The sequence below is a fragment of the Hyla sarda genome, chromosome 2, assembly GCF_029499605.1.
Source record: "Hyla sarda isolate aHylSar1 chromosome 2, aHylSar1.hap1, whole genome shotgun sequence".
NCBI classification, from domain to species: Eukaryota; Metazoa; Chordata; class Amphibia; order Anura; family Hylidae; genus Hyla; species Hyla sarda.
This window is the reverse complement of record NC_079190.1, coordinates 466,000,099-466,022,239: the sequence shown is the minus strand read 5'-3', so window position 1 is coordinate 466,022,239 and position 22,141 is coordinate 466,000,099. Positions and strand designations below refer to the sequence as shown.

Here is a 22,141-nt window from a genome sequence, read left to right as displayed (position 1 = left end):
AGTTGTAGTTTTGCAACAGCTGAAGGCGCACTGGTTGTGAAACTTAGAGTTTTTTTTTTTACCTAACTCAGTGTTTCACGACCGGTGTGCCTCCAGCTGTTGCAAACTACAACTCCCAGCAGTCACCTTACACCATGCACCGTACATGCTGGGAGTTGTAGTTTTGCAACAGCTGGAGGCACACTGGTTTTTAAACACTGAGTAAGGTCACAAACTCCGTGATACATAACCAGTGTGCCTACAGCTGTTGCAAAACTAAAACTCTCAGCATGTACAGTCTGTCAGCGCATGCTGGGAGTTGTAGTTTTGCAACAGCTGGATGTCCCCCCCAATGTGAATGTACAGGGTACACTCACATGGGCGGAGGCTTACAGTAAGTATCGGGCTGCAAGTTTGAGCTGCAGCAAATTTTCTGCAACAGCTCAAACTGCCAGCAAGAAACTACTGTGAACCCCCGCCCGTGCGACTGTACCCTAAAAACACTACACTACACTAACAAAAAATAAAATAAAAAGTAAAAAACACTACATATACACATACCCCTACACAGCCCTTCTCCCCTCCCCAATAAAAATGAAAAACGTCTGGTACGCCACGGTTTCCAAAATGGAGCCTCCAGCTGTTGCAAAACAACAACTCCCAGTATTGTCGGACAGCCGTTGACTGTCCAGGCATGCTGGGAGTTTTGCAACAGCTGGAGGCACCCTGTTTGGGAATCACTGGCGTAGAATACCCCTATGTCCACCCCTATGCAATCCCTAATTTAGGCCTCAAATGCGCATGGCGCTCTCACTTTGGAGCCCTGTCGTATTTCAAGGCAACAGTTAAGGGTCACATATGGGGTATCGCCGTACTCGGGAGAAATTGGGCTTCAAATTTTGGGGGGTATTTTCTGCTTTTACCCTTTTTAAAAATGTAAAGTTTTTGGGAAAAGAAGCATTTTAGGTAAAAAATGTTTTATTTTTTTTACATATGCAATAGTCGTGAAACGCCTGTGGGGTATTACGGTTCACTTAACCCCTTTTTACATTCCCCGAGGGCTCTAGTTTCCAAAATGGTATGCCATGTGGGGTTATTTTGCAGTCCTGGCACCATAGGGGCTTCCTAAATGCAGCATGCCCCCAGAGCAAAATTTGCTTTCAAAAAGCCAAATGTGACTCCTTCTCTTCTGAGACCTGTAGTGCGCCAACAGAGCACTTTTCACCCCCATATGGGGTGTTTTCTGAATCGAGAGAAATTGGGCTTCAAATTTTGGGGGCATTTTCTGCTTTAACCCTTTGTATAAATGTAAATTTTTTGGGAAACAAAGCATTTTAGGTAAATTTTTTTTTTTTTTTTACATATGCAAAAGTCGTGAAACACCTGTAGGGTATAAAGGTTCACTTTACCCCTTGTTACGTTCCCCGAGGGGTCTAGTTTGCAAAATGGTATGCCATGTGGTTTATTTTTGCTGTCCTGGCACCATAGGGGCTTCCTAAATGCGGCATGCCCCCAGAGCAAAATTTCCTTCAAAAAAGCCAAATGTGACTCCTTCTCTTCTGAGACCTGTAGTGCGCCAGCAGAGCACTTTTCACCCCCATATGGGGTGTTTTCTGAATCGGGAGAAATTGGGCTTCAAATTTTGGGGGGTATTTTCTGCTATTACCCTTTTTAAAAATGTTAAACTTTAGGGAAACCAAGCATTTTAGGTAAACATTTTTTTTTTTTTTTACATATGCAAAAGTCGTGAATCACCTGTGGGGTATTAAGGTTCACATTACCCCTTGTTACGTTCCCCGAGGGGTCTAGTTTCCAAAATGGTATGCCATGTGGGGTTTTTTGCTGTTCTGGCACCATAGGGGCTTCCTAAAGATGACATGCCCCCCAAAAATCATTTGACGCTCCTTCCCTTCTGAGCCCTCTACTGCGCCCGCCGAACACTTTACATAGACATATGAGGTATGTGCTTACTCAAGAGAAATTGGGTTTCAAATACAAGTAAAAATTTTCTCATTTTTACCCCTTGCAAAAATTCAAAAATTGGGTCTACAAGAACATGCGAGTGTAAAAAATCAAGATTGTGAATTTTCTCCTTCACTTTGCTGCTATTCCTGTGAAACCCGTAAAGGGTTAAAACGCTTACTGAATGTCATTTTAAATACTTTTGGGGGTGCAGTTTTTATAATGGGGTCATTTATGGAGTATTTCTAATATGAAGACCCTTCAAATCCACTTCAAACCTGAACTGGTCCCTGAAAAAAAGCGAGTTTCAAAATTTTGTGAAAAATTGGAAAATTGCTGCTGAACTTTGAAGCCCTCTGGTGTCTTCCAAAAGTAAAAACTCATCAATTTTATTATGCAAATATAAAGTAGACATATTGTATATGTGAATAAAAAAATTATTTGGAATATCCATTTTCCTTACAAGCAGAGAGTTTCAAAGTTAGAAAAATGCAAAATTTTCAAATTTTTCATCAAATTTTGGGATTTTTCACCAAGAAAGGATGCAAGTTACCAAAAAATTTTACCACTACGTTAAAGTACAATATGTCACGAAAAAACTATCTCGGAATCAGAATGATAACTAAAAGCATTCCAGAGTTATTAATGTTTAAAGTGACAGTGGTCAGATTTGCAAAAAATGTCCGAGTCCTTAAGGTGAAAAAAGGGCTCAGTCCTTAAGGGGTTATGCAAGGACCTCCAAGGTAGTATTTTCTGAAAAACTGAAAGGACCACGAGCCGCACCAGAGAGACAGTGGGAGATCAGGGAGGTAAACAAGTGGCTCAGAAGCTGGTGTAGGAAGGAGGGGTTTGGGTTCATGGAGAACTGGGCTGACTTCGCTGTCGGTTACGGCTCTACCGAAGGTACGGGCTGCACCTCAATGGGGAGGTTGCAGCTGTGCTTGGGGAGAAGATGGCTAGAAGGGTAGAGGAGTGTTTAAACTAGGGACTTGGGGGGAGGGAACCTACAGCAAAGAGGGGGAAGATAGTGTAGATAGAGAGGTGGGAATTATAAATGTACCTGGGAGGGAACGGATGGAGGGGTTAGAATAGTTAATAGGAATAGGCTTCATAGGAATATAAAACTTACACCCTTGAATCCCATTAACACCGTTAACATAAAGGATGAAAATGTAAAGTGCATGTTCACAAATGCCAGAAGCCTAGCAAATAAAATTGGGGAGCTTCAGGCCTTGATACTGGAGGAACATATTGATATAGTTGGGGTCACTGAGACATGGCTGGACTCCTCGCATGACTGAGCTGTCAATCTGCAGGGGTTTACATTGTTTCGCAAAGACAGAACGAACAGAAAAGGTGGTGGAGTCTGTCTGTATGTAAGAAGTGGTATGAAAGTCAGTGTGAACAATGCCATAGTGTGTGATGATTCTGAGGAGGTGGAATCATTGTGGGTAGAATTACAAAAGGAGGGAAATACTGAAAGAATAATACTTGGTGTAATCTACAGACCCCCTAATATCACTGAGGAGATAGAAGGTCGGCTGCATAAACAAATAGAGAGGGCCGCCCGGGCAGGTACAGTGGTAATAATGGGAGATTTTAACTATCCTGATATAGATTGGGGTCCGGGGTTGGCTAAAACTACAAAGGGGCGACAAAAATCCTAAATTTATTGCAGGATAATTTTATGGGCCAGTTTGTGGAGGACCCAACAAGAAGTGATGCCTTGTTGGATCTGATCATTTCCAACAACGCAGAGCTGGTTGGTAATGTAACTGTGCGGGAAAACCTTGGTAATAGCGACCACAATATAGTTACTTTTGACTTAAAATGTAGAAAACAAAGACAGGCAGGGAAGGCAAAAACATATAACATTAAACATTAAAAAGGCAAACTTCCCTGGGCTGAGAGCTGCACTACAGGACATAGCCTGGGGGGAGGTATTCTCAAATACTGATACAGAAGGTAAATGGGACATCTTTAAATCAACTCTAAATAACTATACAGCTAAATATATACCAAAGGGGAATAAAAATAAACAATTAAAACTAAATCCTACATGGCTGACAAATGATGTTAAAAGAGCAATAAACAACAAAAAAATAGCCTTCAAAAAATACAAATCTGATGGGTCAGATATAACATTTAAACAGTACAAAGAACTTAATAAAATCTTTAAAAATGTAATAAAAACAGCAAAAATTCTAAATGAGAGACAGGTGGCCAAAGAAAGCAAAACTAATACTAAATATTTTTTTAGATATATAAATGCAAAAAAACCAAGGACAGAGCATGTAGGACCCCTTAATAATGTTAATGGGGAGGTTGTCACAGGGGATAAAGCGGAGCTACTGAATGGGTTCTTTAGTTCTGTATATACTAAGGAAGAAGGAGGAGCTGACATTGGCCAGGTCAGTGCTGGTAACACATCATGTAATAAACTGAACTGGCTTAATGTAGAGATGGTACAAAGTAAGTTAAGTAATATAAATGTAAGCAAATCTCCAGGGCCAGATGGATTGCACCCAAGAGTTCTTAGAGAACTAAGTTCAGTAATATCTGTACCCCTGTTCATGATATTTAGAGATTCTCTGGTGTCTGGTATTGTGCCAAGGGACTGGCGCAAGGCGAATGTGGTGCCAATCTTCAAAAAGGGCTCTAGGTCTTCCCCAGGAAACTATAGACCGGTAAGTTTAACGTGCTTTGTGGGTAAATTGTTTGAAGGACTTCTAAGGGATTAATACAGGAATACATAGGGGATAATTGTATTATAAGTGATAGCCAGCATGGGTTTACTAAGGATAGAAGTTGTCAAACCAATCTAATTTGCTTTTATGAAGAGGTGAGTAGAAGCCTTGACAGAGGAATGGATGTGGATATAGTGTTTCTGGATTTTGCTAAAGCGTTTGATACTGTCCCTCACAGACGTCTGACAGGGAAGTTAAGATCTTTGGGTTTGAAAATTTTAGTTTTTAACTGGATTGAACACTGGCTCATGGATCGTACCAGAGTAACTGGTAGAGAAGGATCTGGATGTACTTGTAGATCACAGAATACAGAATAGCATGCAATGTCAGGCTGCTGCTTCCAAGGCCGGCAGGATATTGTCATGTATAAAAAGAGGCATGGACTCGAGAGACAGGGACATAATACTCCCCCTTTATGAAGCATTGGTACGGCCTCACCTGGAATATGCTTTTCAGTTTTGGGCACCAGTCCATAAATGGGACACTGTGGAGCTGGAAAGGGTGCAAAGACGCGCAACTAAACTAATATGGGGCATGGAACATCTTAGCTATGAGGAGCGATTAAAGGAGTTACAATTGTTTAGAGAAGAGACTTTTAAGGGGGGATATGATAAATGTATATAAGTATATTAATGGCCCATACAAAAAATATGGAGAAAAACTGTTCCAGGTTAAACCCCCCCCCCAAAGGACGAGGGGGCACTCCCTCCATCTGGAGAAGAAAAAGTTTAGTCTCAAGGGGTGACACGCCTTCTTTACCATGAGAACTGTGAACTTATGGAACAGTCTACCTCAGGAACTGGTCACAGCAGGAAAAATTAACAGCTTTAAAACAGGATTAGATACATTCCTGGAACAAAATAACATTAAAGCTTATGAAGAAATATAAAATCCCATCACTTCCCCAATATCGCGCCACACCCCTACCCTTCAATTCCCTGGTTGAACTTGATGGACGTATGTCTTTTTCAACTGTACTAACTATGTACCTATGTAACCCAATGTCCTGCTCTGCCATTGGTCAGAATCAGTTCTGACCAATGGCAGGGGATAGGAGGAGATTGCAGCTCTGCGACCTCACTCCTAGCTCTCAAGATGATCGGGGCTGTCCCTGACAGCTCCGATCATAGCTATTTTCCGGGTGATCGGGTCACCAGAGACCCGATCAGCCCGGAATAGCAGAAAATGCCCACCCCTATGCAATCCCTAATTTAGTCCTCAAATGCGCATGTGCTCTCTCACTTTGGAGCCCTGTCGTATTTCAAGGAAACAGTTTAGGGACACATATGGGGTATTTCCGTACTCGGGAGAAATTGCACTACAAATTTTGGGGGGCTTTTTCTCCTTTTACCCCTTATGAAAAGGAAAAGTTGGGGTCTACACCAGCCTGTTAGTGTAAAAAAAAAAAAATTTTTACACTAACATGCTGGTGTTGCCCTTTACTTTTTATTTTCACAAGAGGTAAAAGGAAAAAAAGACCCCCAAAATTTGTAACGCAATTTCTCCTGAGTACGGAAATACCCCATATGTGGGCGTAAAATGCTCTGCGGGCACATAACAAGGCTCAGGAGTGAGAGCGCATTATGTACATTTGAGGCCGAAAATTGGTGATTTGCACAGGGGTGGCTGATTTTACAGCGGTTCTGACATAAATGCAAAATAATAAATACCCACATGTGACCCCATTTTGGAAACTACACCCCTCACGGAATGTAATAAGGGGTACAGTGAGCATTTACGCCCCACAGGGGTCTGACAGATTTTTGGAACAGTGGTCTGTGAAAATGAAAAATTAAATTTTTTTGTTTGCACAGCCCACTGTTCCAAAGATCTGTCAAACGCCTGTGGGGTGTAAATGCTCACTGCACCCCTTATTACATTCCGTGAGGGGTGTAGTTTCCAAAATGGGGTCACATGTGGGGGGGTCCACTGTTCTGGCACCATGGGGGGCTTTGTAAATGCACATGGCCCCCGACTTCCATTCCAAACAAATTATCTCTCTAAAAGCTCAATGGTGCTCCTTCTCTTCTGAGCATTGTAGTTTGCTCGCAGTGCACTTGACGTCCACATATGGGGTATTTCCATACTCAGAAGAAATGGGGTTACAAATTTTGGGGGGCATTTTCTCCTAATACCCTTTGTTAAAAAAAAGTAAAATTTGGGGAAAAACCAGCATTTAGTGGAAAAATATTTTTTTTTCATTTACACATCCGACTTTAACAAAAAGTTGTCAAACACCTGTCGGGTGTTAAGGCTCACCGTACCCCTTGTTACGTTCCTTGAGGGGTGTCGTTTCCATAATAGTGTGCAATGTGTTTTTTTTTTTGCTGTCCTGGCACCATAGGGGCTTCCTAAATGGGACATGCCCCCCAAAAACCATTTCAGAAAAACTCACTCTCCTAAATCCCATTGTTGCTCCTTCGCTTCTGAGCCCTCTAGTGCACCCGCCGAACACTTGACATACACATATGAGGTATTTTCTTACTCGAGAGAAATTGGGTTACAAATTTTGAGAGGATTTTTTTCCTTTTACCCCTTGTAAAGATTCAAAAACTGGGTCTACAAGAACATGCGAGTGTAAAAAATGAAGATTTTGAATTTTCTCCTTCACTTTGCTGCTATTCCTGTGAAACACCTAAAGGGTTAACACACTTACTGATTGTCATTTTGAATACTTTGAGGGGTGCAGTTTTTATAATGGGGTCATTTATCGGATATTTCTAACCAGAAGACCCTTCAAATCCACTTCAAACCTGAACTGGTCCCTGAAAAATTCCGATTTTGAAAATTTTGCAAAAAATTGGAAAATTGCTGCTGAACTTTGAAGCCCCCTGATGTCTTCCAAAAGTAAAAACTCGTCAATTTTATGATGCAAACATAAAGTAGATATATTGTATATGTGAATCAATACATAATTTATTTGGAATATCCATATTCCTTATAAGTAGAGAGCTTCAAAGTTAGAAAAATGCAAAATTTTCACCTAGAAAGGATGCAAGTATCGCCGAAAATTTACCACTAACATAAAGTAGAATATGTCACGAAAAAACAATCTCGGAATCAAATTTATAAGTAAAAGCATTCCAGAGTTATTAATGCTTAAAGTGACAGTGGTCAGATTTGCAAAAAATGCTCCCGTCCTTAGGGTCATAATGGGCTCCGTCCCCAAGGGGTTAAAGAGGTATTCTGGTGGAAAACTTTTTTTTTTTCATATCAACTGGCTCCAGAAAATTAAACAGATTTGTAAATTACTTCTATTAAAAAACCTTTATCCTTCCAGTACATATCAGCTGCTGTGTAGTTTTTTTTTCTGTCTGACCACAGTGCTCTCCGCTGACACCTCTGTCCATGTCAGGAACTGTCCAGAGCAGAAACAAAGCTCCATAGCAAACCTCTCCTGCTCCGGACAGTTCCTAACATGGACATAGGTGGCAGCAGAGAGCACTGTGGTCAGACAGAAAAGAATAACTCAACTTCCTTTGGAGCATACAGCAGCTGATAAGCACTGGAAGGACTAAGATTTTTTTTAATGGAAGTAATTTACAAATATGTTTTACTTTCTGGCACCATTTGATTTGGTAAAAAAAAATAAAAAAAATTCTCCGGAGTATCTCTTTAACCCCATAATGACCAAGCCAATTTTCCCCTTAAAGGGGTATTCCAGCAGTTGTTTTTTATTTGACTATGCTACAGGGGCTGTAAAGTTAGTGTAGTTCATAATATAATGTCTGTACCTGTGTGTGACAGTTTTCTCACAATTCTTCTGTGATTTTAACTCCAATATTTATTTTTATTAAAACAAAATTAAAAAATATGCCCACCTAAACCCTATGCTCTGAATCATCATTCTGGAAATGTGATGTGTGTGGCCGCCCCTATTCTGTTGGTCCCTGATGATAGTGACTCAGTGACTCATGACCCATTTTTGAAAAAAATAGCCCCAGAAGTATTATCAGTTTTTTTTTTTTTTTTTATAAAAGAGTTTTTTTGGGCAATTTAGTGGCTTATGGGGTTAAAATTTGGAAAGTAATTGGTACATAGGGGTCAAATTATAGGAAATTAAAATGAAACGGGAAAATTTAGTACTGCATGGAAGTGTGATACTCCCTGAAGCAGTTTTTAACACAGAGGCCCGGTTGATTAGGGCAAGTGTCACACTGAGTGGTGGTGTCCTTCCGAATCCCCCTCCTGTTACACACTCTGCATTTTTTCTGGGATCGTCCCTTCTTTCCAGTGTGGGGGACCTCACCTGGAAAGTGCTGGCCGGGGACGATTCTGGCACCTATAACTCCAGTTTCTTGGGAAGTCCGGCCTGCTCTTTCCCGGTCTCCAAAGATCAGGGCCCTGAGGATTTCTTCTTGGAACTGGAGGAATGTCCCTGTGTTGCCAGCATACTGGGACAGTACAAAAGAGTTGTACATGGCAACCTGTACCAAGTAGACAGCAACTTTTTTGTACTATACCCGGGTTTTCTGCATGGCCATGTATGGCTTGAGGACTTGATCAGAGAGATCAACACCCCCCATATACTGATTGTAGTCCAGAATACAATAAGGCTTGAGGACCGTTGTTGTGGTACCTCGCACAGGGACAGGTGAGCTCCTGTTACCATGAATAGTGGTCAGCATAAGGACATCCCTCTTATCCTTATACCTGACCAGCAACAGGTTTTCATGGGTATGGGCACGGGACCCTTGGGCGTAGATGTCTGCAGAAAATTTAGAGGGAGGCCTCTCTGGTTCTTCCGCACAGTCCCACAAGCGGACGTGGATCTGGTGGCAAGGGATGTGAACAGAGGGATGCTGGTATAAAAGTTGTCCATGTACACGTAGTAACCCTTATCCAGCAATGGGTGCACAAGGTCACAAACGAGTTTCCCGCTAACACCCAGAGTGGGGGGACATTCTGGGGGTTCAATACGGAAATCTGGTCTGTCATATACTCTAAACTTGAAAGTATACCCGAAGGTACTCTCGCAAAGTTTGTGGAGTTCCACACCATACTGCGCCCGCTTCGATGGAATATACTGGCGGAGAAGTGTGTATGTGCTTGGTATATACTATATATAACGGTGTGTGATTAGAAATCACACACCATTATAATAAAAAAATAAAAAAAACGCTGCACCCCCCCCCAAAGAAGAGCGGCAAATCGCTGAGCCCTGAAACCCTAATAGGGCCGTGTCGTGCTGCAAAATCTGCGGCGGACCCTTGAGGATCTATTAGGCGGTCGGGGGGGGGGGGGGGTTGAATTTTATTCTTACTTTTTTTTTTTTTTTTTTTTTATATACCTCAACCTTTCCCTAACAGAAAAACTCTCACTGACTACAGGTGGCAGCAGTCCACTTCTTCTGCCCTGAAGGGCACAGATCTTGGCAGAGGGGGGTCCCTGGCTTATTCTCTCAGCTAGGTGGGCGAGCAGAGCTGAGGGAAGTTGACATTAAACCCCTCCTCTGCCAGCTGCTATTGTTTGGACAATCGTCCGACCAATTGCAGTGCTCCTGGGGGGGGGTGACAGGATCGCCCCCCCCCCAGCAATAGGAGATGATTGGCGTTGTATACTTTACTGCCAATCACCTTCTAATTCCGGGTCATCGGGTCACATGTGGGAATTCACCGGTGATCTGCGGCGATCGCCAACATGGGACGTCTTAGGACCCCCCTCGGCGTTGTCACAGGATGCCTGCTGAATCATTTCAGAAGGCATCCCGGTCTGGTCTCCGCCCGGCATGCGGCGGGGACCAAAATTCCCATGGGCGTACAGGTAAGCCCTTGGTCCTTAAGTAACAGGGTGTCAGGGCGTACTCATACGCCCGTGGTCCATAAGGAGTTAAGCCAGTTTTCAACCCAGTTACAAAATTAAAATTGTAAACCTAAAGACCTTAAGATTCAATGATTAAGAGGGGAGACCATATATTTTTGTCTATATAGTGTACAGATACATAGAACACAAGATAAAAGATAAAGATAGATATGAGATAGATATTAGATAGATAGATATGAGATAGATATGATATAGATATTAGATATATAGATACACAGATATGAGATAGACAAATATGAGATAGATCGATAGATAGATATGAGATAGATATGATATAGATATTAGATAGATATTAGATAGATAGATAGATAGATAGATAGATATGAGATAGATGAATATGAGATAGACAGATATGAGATACTGTAGATAGATAGATAGATAGATAGATATGAGATAGATATTAGATAGATAGATATATAGATATGAGTTAGATAGATATGAGATAGATATTAGATAGATAGATATGAGATAGATATGATATAGATATTAGATATATAGATACACAGATTTGAGATAGACAAATATGAGATAGATAGATAGATAGATATGAGATAGATATAATATAGATATTAGATAGATATTAGATAGATAGATAGATATGAGATAGATGAATATGAGATAGACAGATATGAGATACTGTAGATAGATAGATAGATAGATAGATAGATAGATATGAGATAGATATTAGATAGATAGATATGAGATAGATAGATAGATAGATAGATATGAGATAGATATTAGATAGATAGATATGAGATAGATATTAGATAGATAGATATGAGATAGATAGATAGATAGATAGATATGAGAGATAGATAGATAGATAGATAGATATGAGATAGATACATATGAGATAGATATGAGATAGATATGAGATAGATATTAGATATAGATATTAGATAGATATGAGGTAAGGTAGAAAGATTATACAGTATTGTTTTTCAATCCTTTTCACTGCCTGTTCAGTAGAAAATATTGGACTGATGTGTATCTCTCTAATCCCTTTATATCAATGGCCTTTTAGTTCCAGCAATGTGTTATAAAGGAATGTTTTTAGCTTTTTTTTCAAGTACATATAACAGTTGCCTCGGGTGTGTGAATGCCAGTGTCACTCTCTAGTGCTAACAGGTTCTCTGTGGGATACATATTGTAAAGTTATAAAAAAAATGTTTTTTTTTCATTTTAAATAAAGGTTTGCTCCGGCTACATGTGATTCACCCAAATGCATCCCCCATGATTCTTTATTTACAGCTATCATTGTATCCAAAACACTATCTGGCATTGGGTGTAGGGAAAGCTTTTAGTTTGCAATTTGCAATTGTGTAGAACAGGCTATGACATTTTTAAGTCTTTGTATGTGACCATCTGTTCTGGAGTATAATGGTGGCTGACCCCCGGTTGAACAACTGCAGATATCTGAGTGGGAGGTGTAATGAAGTCTTACATGAGTCCCAAATGAGAGAACAGAGCGAGCGCTAGTGACAGATTTCATTGTACGGCAGCAATTTCATCTGGACAGAACATCAATTTAAAACAGCTATATACCAAGTGCTGCTACTGACTAAAATAAACTATATATATACAGTATATACATATATATATATATATATATATATATATATATATATATATATATATATGTGTGTGTGTGTGTACTGCTAAAAAAATAGACAGGTGTTTATTATAGTTATAGTTTTTTTTTTTTAACAATTAATAAAATGCTTAGTTAATGACCACCATTGTCCTCAAAACAGAATCAATTATTCTAAATACTTGCACACAGTTTCCACAATTTCTGAAGGAACTGAGCAGTGAGGTTGACCATATTTCTTGAAGAAGTAACTACATATATTTGGTGGATGTAGGCTCGCTCAGATCCTTCTGTCTCTTTTTGTAATCCCAGACTCAATGTTGTTGAGAACAGAACATAACATCACTTCTAGGACTCCTACACACACACACATATATCTACACTGCTCAAAAAAATTAAGGGAACACTAAGATAACACATCCTAGATCTGAATGAATGAACTAATCATATGAAATACTTTCGTCTTTACATAGTTGAATGTGCTGACAACAAAATCACATAAAAATTATCAATGGAAATCAAATTTATCAACCCACGGAGGTCTGGATATGGAGTCACACTCAAAATCAAAGTGGAAAACCACACTACAGGCAGATCCAACTTTGATATAATGTCCTTAAAACAAGTCAAAATGAGGCTCAGTAGTGTGTGTGGCCTCCACGTGCCCGTATGACCTCCCTACAATGCCTGGGCATGCTCCTGATGAGGTGGCGGATGGTCCATAGCATCAATGCCTTCCTCTTGCAGGAACTGCTGACACACTCCAGCCACATGAGGTCTAGCATTGTCTTGCATTAGGAGGAACCCAGGGCCAACCGCACCAGCATATGGTCTCACAAGGGGTCTGGGGATCTCATCTCGGTACCAAATGGCAGTCAGGCTACCTCTGACAAGCACATGGAGGGCTGTGGAGCCCCCCAAAGAAATGCCACCCCACATCGTTACTGACCCACCGCCAAACTGGTCATGCTGGAGGATGTTGCAGGCAGCAGAATGTTCTCCACTGTGTCTCAAGACTCTGTCATGTCTGTCACATGTGCTCAGTGTGAACCTGCTTTCATCTGTGAAGAGCACAGGGCGCCAGTGGTGAATTTGCCAATCTTGATGTTCTCTGGCAAATGTCAAACGTCCTGCACGGTGTTGGGCTGTAAGCACAACCCCCACCTATGGATGTCGGGCCCTCATACCACCCTCAGGGAGTCTGTTTCTGTTTCCGTTTGAGTGGATACATGCACATTTGTGGCCTGCTGGAGGTCATTTTGCAGGGCTCTGGCAGTGCTCCTCCTGTTCCTCCTTGCACAAAGGCAGAGGTAGCGGTCCTGCTGCTGGGTTGTTGCCCTCCTACAGCCTCTTCACATCTCCTGATTTACTGGCCTGTCTCCTGGTAGCGCCTCCATGCTCTGGACACTACGCTGACAGACACAGCAAACCTTCTTGCCACAGCTCGCATTGATGTGCCATCCTGGATGAGCTGCACTACCTGAACCACTTGTGTGGGTTGTAGACTCTGTCTCATGCTACCACTAGAGTAAAAGCACTGCCAGCATTCAAAAGTGACCAAAACATCAGCCAGGAAGGATATGAACTGAGAAGTGGTCTGTGGTCACCACCTGCAGAACCACTCCTTTATTGGGGGTGTCTTGCTAATTGCCTATAATTTCCCCCTGTTGTCTATTCCAATTGCACAATTGCATGTGAAATTGATTGTCAATCAGTGTTGCTTCCTGAGTGGACAGTGTGATTTCACAGAAGTGTAATTGACTTGGAGTTACATTGTGTTATTTAGGTGTTACCTTTATGTTTTTTTGAGCAATGTATATATACACTGCTCAAAAAAATAAACAAAGGGAACACTTAACACAATGTAACTCCAAGTCAATCACACTCATCAGGAGCATGCCCAGGCATTGTAGGGAGGTCATACGGGCACGTGGAGGCCACACACACTTCTAAACCTCATTGTGACTTGTTTTAAGGACATTACATAAAGTTGGATCAGCCTGTAGTGTGGTTTTCCACTTTGATTTTGAGTGTGACTCCATATCCAGACCTCCATGGGTTGATAAATTTGATTTCCATTGATAATTTTTGTGTGATTTTGTTGTCAGTACATTCAACTATGTAAAGACGAAAGTATTTCATAAGATTAGTTCATTCAGTTCTAGGATGTGTTATCTTAGTGTCCCCTTTATTTTTTTGAGCAGTGAATATTTACATAAGTGTGAGCAGCTAACTATATGCAAAGGGATATTTATGAAAAGTATTTATATCTAACCAAGGTTTCTGATGTAAAAGCCTTCTAGGCTCTTAGAGAAAAAAGTAGAAATAAAGAACAAAGAATTAATTTAAGACCTCTGAGTTAGAGCTAAAAAGATTACCATTATTTAATAAATAAATATTATAAAATACCTATAAACACAAAGGCAAGATTGAAATGGCAAATGTAGTAAAATAAGATATTGAAACCATAGGGCCTTTATGGAGTTAAAAAATAAAATAAAATAAAATAAAAAAAACAAAAACATAATTACCACCTGTTCCAATGAAAAAACTCTTAAAATACAATAAAAATAAGACAATTTACAGGTATTCCTAGAAGGATATAAAACAGAATCTATAGAAAAGTGCATTATAGAACAGACATCATACATTAGTATATGTTTATGTGCAGCAGCAAACAATATGTATTCAAGCCCATTTCAGTCTTTAATTATAAAAATATATGCACTGTAAAAAGAGTCTGTGTCAGGAACTGTCTGGTACAAGTGATGTTTGCTATGGGGATTTGCTTGTACTCTGGATAGTTCCTGACATGGACAGAGGTGTCAGCAGAGAGCACTGTGGCCAGACTGGAAAGAACTACACAACTTCCTCTCGAGCATACAGCAGCTGATAAGTACTGGAAGGATTAAGATTTTTAAATAGAAATAATTTAAAAATCTGCATAACTTTCTGGCACCGGTTTATTTGAAAACATTTGTTTTCCACCGGAGTACCCCTTTAATATCTATATTTGATAACTACATATAAAAGTTCATGTGGCTGTCAAGCTTTGGCTGCAGGTACACTTTAAGGAGATTTTTTGTGTGATTAAATTGTTCTTGTTCAGTTAAACAGGAGAATAAATCAGCTCACAGAGAAGAACGTCTGCATCACAGCAGGAGATGTTGTTTTAGATCAATGATATTTGGCAGATATGACCAGAAGTGATAATGCTGCTCTATTAATAACTGCACTAAACCTACGATGCAGGAATTAGAATCGCTAAATGGCAAAGTGTAAGTTATCAAACTGCATTTAACACTTGTCATAAATTATCCAAGGGGCATGTATCACGAGCAGACGTTCATTCCTAACTTTTAGTCATGCGAATTCTCAGTGGTGAATAGTGATAGCATGCTTGTAGTCATTCTAGTAAATCATTTTGCACTATTTCCTGTGGCAAGGGGTTGACAAACAAAAGTCCAAAAAATTATTTGGAATTGATAGGAGAGTCCGTTGTTCAGCAATCTTATTTAGTAATCACTAGTATAAGTGGTTACAAAAAAAGGATTTGCACCTCTGCAGGACCTTGCTGGTCCATGCGTTACACGAAGAGTCCATTGGTTGTATTAGGTGCTAAGTCATCCTTCATAAATGTGCCATCTCATCTGTCAAGCAGCCAGGCCTTGTCCACAGGCAGCTCTGTCTTGTCCTAATCACTGTGTCCTCCTTCTTTACCCTGTCAGTCATCTATTGGGAAATCTATGTCATAAAGACAACAGTATTTGGCCAGTCCACCTGTTGTAGTGGGTTTTAATTCACACCTGGCCAAATTGTTGGTGGTGCAGGCTCTACTGTATCATCCTGTTGACTGTTGGCCTTTAGGCAATTCATATGCTGTGCCCATCCCAGTGGGTACATACCTAGTTGCATACAATAAAGAGAAAGAATAGTGGCACCGATACCTGTAGAAACAACTCCTCGAGATGGAAGTGTGGACGCTCGAGCAACCAACCAGATTGACTCACCTGACGGCGGTGCTAGGACAATGGGAAACCCAGTAAGTATAATATATAACAAAGAAAAAACAGGCGTGCTGCACTCACCGTCCAGAAGCTGAAAATTCAGTTCCCATCTCGGGCTGCTTGAACTGGCATGGTAAACGAGAGTAGTGTGGGGCGCTAAGAGGCGACTGCCGGCGGTTTTACGCATACAGGTGCGCTTCTTCTGGCCGCTACTCTCGTTTACCATGCCGGTTCAAGCAGCCCGAGATGGGAAATGAATTTTCCGCTTTTGGATGGTGAGTGCAGGATGCCTGTTTTTTCTTTGTAATATAACATGCCTAGTTGCCATTATTTTACAAAAAAATTTTTTTTCCAGCTTTGAACAATCATGTGGTGGAGAGGGTGGCCCATTCCATGCAGGAATAGTTGCTATGGCCAGGGTCAATACATGTTTTATGACCCCCTCGTTAAACATCTTGCAGAACAAATCTTCACCTCAACAAAGTCAGAGAACAGATCTGACTCCCCCATGGTTGTGCTGATTCTGTTCAACTTCTCAAACTTGCCGCTTATCTATCTTGAAGTCCCTCAAAGGACAGAGTGTAACTTACTCTCCTCCTCCTTCCTCCTTACATTGGTGCAAATTGAAAGCTGCCATACTGTATTACATCTGCTAAGCCTGTGCGAGAAAAGCCACACAGTGGAGGACTTGCTGCCCTGTCTGCAACATGAAGTTTCACACCGCCTCTCTACTCACCGTAAACTTCATTATCTCATCCAGTCTTCCCATTGGCAGATTATCAGAGACACGTGTTCAGACTTTTCACAAAGGCAACAAGATGGAATTATTGATGTTATGCCGCTGATATTCCTTCTGAAGCAAACACAGTAATGATTATGCAAGGAGGGATAGAAGAAACATCCCATCTGTCTGGCAGCTCTAAGGGCTTTAGAGCTCTTAGGTAGTGTTATAAATGTTTTTTGAGGGTTATTGCATTGCCACTTCGCGTAGAAGTTGCTTGATGCTAACTGAACTTTTTAGAAAAATTCTGCAAGTCCAGCGAACCAAACTTTTGAAAAGCTCACTCAACTCTAGTGGATACACAACCATATTAAATTTGACTAAAATCAGTCAAGCAGAAGGGGATGACTACCCAACTAATTTGTTCTAGATAGTACAAGTAAGTACGTTGAAACGTCGCTGCATCTGGTGAATAAAGCCTGGCACTTATTCATCTACATCAGTGTGCTGCTGTTTCTATTTGGACTAGTACAAGTAAGCCTATGTGATACTCTGTCGGATCAATCCCCTGTTGCAGGCAGTGACCGTATATTACTTTAATACACAGTTAACTGACAGGCAGTTGGGGCAGTTTATTGGATTAATTCACACTTGTAGGTAGTGATTGCACATTGGTTTGGTCCACAGTTAGTTTACAGACAGTTTGGACAGTTTTTTGGATTGGATTAGTCATTGTGTATTGGTTCTTTCCACACTTGGCTAAGGTCAAGAGAGGAACAATGGTTTGAATAAACCAAGCAATTGTCAAATGCTGAAAAAATGTGTGGCAAGATGAGCTGAAGAATCTGAAGAAGAAAGGGCACATACACTGGAAGATAGGAGAAAATATGAGCTTGGTTATTATTCATAGACTTAGATGAGACCAAAAGCAGGGCTGGACTGACAACACTTGGGGCCCCCGGACCAAAAAATGGTAAATGCCCCAGCTATTCTTTGCAGCTCATGAATCTTCTGCCACGCCCCTATTCCACCCAAATCCCACAAACAATAAACTAAAATGTATATATGTAAGAAACACTTAAACATAAAGAAATTTCCATGAACAATAATACTGGTATACAAGGAGTAAATATATACCACCACACAATAACTGGATAATACCGCCATACTGTACTGAATAAAACCACTATACACATACCAGTATACTATAAAGGATCTGTATAAGTGATTATATACAGCACTATATGGCAGTATATATCAACTGTACAGAGATCTGTATACAATATAAGTGATTATATACAGGGCCATATGGTGGTAGATATCAGCTGTACACAGGATGTGCATACCATATAAGTGATTACAGTTACATTTTGGGACTCACAATTACGTCTTTTTTGATCAGTGGCATCCTCTTTCCTTTTCTTCTCCATCCGGATAAGACCGCCATGTGGATCTCTTAACATCTGCAGGACAAACATGTCAGACTCTGTATTTTTCCAGTGCCCTCCCCTCCTATACACAATCTTCCCATCTATAGGCCCACAAACTGTAATAATGCTCTCCTTGGTGTCCTGCACAGTAAAAGGCAGGTAGGTAGGTAGCCAGGTAACTAGGTAGATAGATCAGGAAGCCAGATATGTAGGTAGGTGACAAGCCAGGTAGGTAGGGGGCTAGCTAGGTAGTTAGGTAGCCATGTATGAAGGCCAGGTATGTACATAGTTAGGTAGCTGGGTATATAGGCATTTAGATAGCCTGGTATGTAGGTATGTAGTTAGGCATCTAGGTATAAAGTTAGGTAACCCCTCCTTCCCTGTAGGTATAGGCAGCAGAGTTAACCCCCCTTCCCTGTAGGTATAAGCAACAGAGTTAACTCCCCCTTCCCTGTAGCTATAGGCAGCAGAGTTATCCCCCCTTCCCTGTAGGTATAGACAGCAAAGTTAACCCCTCCCCCTTCCCTGTAGGCATAGTGAACCCCTCTTCCTCAAAGGTATAGGCAGCAGAGTTAGCCCCCCACCCTTCCCCAAAGTTATAGGCAGCAGTGTTAACCCCCCTTCCCAATAGGTATAGGGACAGAGTTAACCCCCCTTTCTCCTTAGGCATAAGCAGCAGAGTCCCCCCCCCCTTTTCCCTGTAGGTATAGTCAGAGTTAACCCCCCCATTCTCCATAGGTAAAGGCAGAGATCAACCCCCCTTTCCCCATAGGTATGGGCAGAGTTACCCCCCCTGTTCCTCATAGGTATATGCAGGATCAACCCCCCTTACCCATTGGTATATGCAGAGTGACCCCCCTCCCCCATAAGTATAGGCAGAGTTACCCACCCCCCTCTTCCCCATAGGTATAGGCAAAGTTAAAAAAAAAAAAAAAAAAAGATGCTCCCCTGATGGCCCACCCAGCAATCTCCTCAACAGCAGGGCCCGCATCTTCTCCCCTCCACAGTACAGGCGCCAATGAGTGACATAATCGGCGCCTGTACTGCGTGCTGCGTGGGGGTGGAGGTCCTAAGGAAAATGCCAAAATGGGCTTGGTCCTTAAAGAGGTACTCCAGCCCTAATACCTCTTATTCCCTATCCAAAGGATAGGGGATAAGATGTCTAATCGCGGGAGTCCCACCGCTGGGGACCCCCGCAATCTGTCAATCAGCACCCACCTTTGCAAGTTCTCCACAGCGCTGGAGGCTCCAAGTGTGCAGTGTGACGACCACTGGGCCGGAGTATCGTGATGTCACGACTCTGCCCCCATGTGATGTCACACCCCGCCCCCTCAATGCAAGTCTATGGGTGGGGACGTTGATAAAAACTTTAATGAGAAAAAAATTATGAAATTCTGTAATTTAAAGGCTCACAATAACTGTGTCTCGAAGAGGTTAAATGTACCATATCAGAGCGTGACAATTCACAGTTAATTGTCATCGTTGTCCCAGATGCTTCATTTCAGATGCTCATCCTCGACTTTCCTTCTTCTTACAATGCCCTTTTGACTAATCAGCCATTAATAATGATGCATTAACATGGCACTTCCTCATTAGCATTGTCTTTCCACCGCTACCCAATACCAGGTGGCATTTCAAAACAAAGCCAGTTTACTTAATTGGAAAACAAAGGACAAAGTTGTCTTCTGGCAGCTCCAGTTTCATCCCAGTTTTTATCCTGTTTTTTTTTTTTTTTTTTTTGCAGCTTCCAATTATTATGATTTTTTTTCTACCTAGAAAAATAAAGGAGGAATTCACAATTAGACTCAGAAAGCAAATACATATATAATGACATTTACTGTAACTGAGCAGCCTAGGATCAGATTACATTCATGCTGACATGCTTCATTGGCAAACTTAATCAATTTAGATATTTAACACAGGTTCAAATATTGATTTTTTTTATGTATTTATTTATTTATTTATTGCTAAGCTAGTTCTAGAAATATCCACTTGAGCATATTTTAAAAATACCATAAAACGTCATGCACATGGGTGTATTATGGCTTCATATAACTACCAGGTTGTGTATGGAGCCTAAAGGTATACATAGTGGTGACAAAAAAGTCATCACTTCGGTAGGCGACAACGGGACGTGTTTCGCACAGGTCTTTGTGCTTCGTCAGGGCGGGTGGGTGAACAGAAGTAAGCAGTGCGGGATATCTTTACCTTACCCATAATAGTGTGCCTATTGTGCTCCTTGTACTGTGCATGTTAAAGAAGTAGATACGATGCGGAATGGGTAGAGAAGTCTCTTGGCATTGGGCCCCCAGCCCACAGAAGCCATAGCAACCATTAGAGACAAACCACTGAGAAAGCAGTCTATGTGTTATATGCTACTATACTACCATACTAGAAAGGGCGGGCACTTCCACTCCAGGTTGCAGTGCTTGCGGAGTAGAGAACAGTCCCGTAGTACCCAATAAAAAGCAAGTGTCGACACTCGCATGAAGGTGAAAGCAGTATGGCTTTTAGCATCACAGAAAATTGCATCTATCTATCGATATATAGATTCCTTCATATACCTCTGCCCAATCATAAGAGCGCGGTAGAGCTATGTTCAGTAAAGGAGAATTCCGGTGAAATGTGTTCTTTTTAATCCATTATGCCCTGTTTGCCGGAATAAAAATAATATGTTAATCTAACTCTGCCACTCCCCTGGGGCTACCGATATCATCGTCCCATCCTTTGACCCCAGTCTTGCTCCGGCTTTTGGTGCCCAACCCGTCACAGTGTGGCTCATCTAATCGCCAGCCGCAGTGTTATCCCTACTTGGCCAGTGATGGGATGAGCGGCAGTATTGGGCCTGGGCACCAGGCAGAAGGCTGGGCCCGGGCCCTTTACATGACACTGCTGCTCAGCCTATCACCGGCCGAGGTGGGACAACACTGCGGCCGAACCACAGTGTGACATGATGGGCACCAAAGACCTGAAAAAGACCAGAGCCAAAGGGCAAAGCGGTGATATCGGCAGCACCTGGGGGAAGTGGTAGAAGGTAAGAAAAGTTTATTTTCCAGCAGCCCGGGCATAAACAATTAATTAAAAAACTGGAGTTCTCCTTTAAAGCTTTACCATTAAGTTCATGGAAATGAATCTATTGAATTTATCTATCACACCTAAATATAAAGGTACAATGGCATATAAAGGTACAGTGGAGCCCTTACAGAAGCCTATGGGTGCTGTAGTGTAGCTCTGTATAACCTAGAGGCTACATGTAACCATAATACACTTATGTGCAGGACCCCATTATAATGGTCATTGAATACCACCACAGGCATCATTGGTTAGCAGCCATTTATATGAGAGCACATGGACAAAGTGAATTTAAGTGACTGACATCTTCCTCAACCACTTCAAATTATTCAGTGTAAATCACATTTTTATTAGAAAGTCCTTTGACAGTTTTAGTTTTATAGATCTAAGTTTGTCATTAGCAGCGTCCATGTATCCAAATGCACTGAAATGACTTGTCAAGCCATTGACTAAAGCATATGTAAGAAAGAAGCTAAGCAATTTCAAAGTAACCAAGCCTGGACTTATACAGAATACATTAGAGTTCTTTTTAATATCTATTTAGATTTTCGAAGACAGATTGACATAAAAATATATAATATATGGGGATTTTTCTTGGAGTCTATCAGCTAAAAGGTCAAAAAACAGGCTGAATTTATTGCTATGTATAATTATACTGACAGATCTCAGTAACAACCTATCATCAATGATAATTTGCAAACTTTAAAACAGTAAATCATATATTTGATGCACCGCGCTCTTATTTTTATACTGTTAATGTATTCTTGTAATAGCGCTATAGAATTACTGCCAAGTGCAGGAACTGTTTG

At 41.2% G+C, this 22,141-nt stretch overlaps 1 long non-coding RNA gene across 1 annotated transcript in view; it reads right to left on the bottom strand.

Annotated features, from left to right (window-relative positions):
* Window positions 1-19,621: 19,621 nt before the first annotated feature.
* LOC130358068 (uncharacterized) overlaps window positions 19,622-22,141 on the bottom strand; it is a 65,622-nt gene continuing 63,102 nt past the window's right edge. Inside the window, exon 3 of the long non-coding RNA XR_008889398.1 lies at window positions 19,622-20,032. This is a non-coding gene — a long non-coding RNA (uncharacterized LOC130358068). The remainder of the gene's footprint in view (window positions 20,033-22,141) is intronic.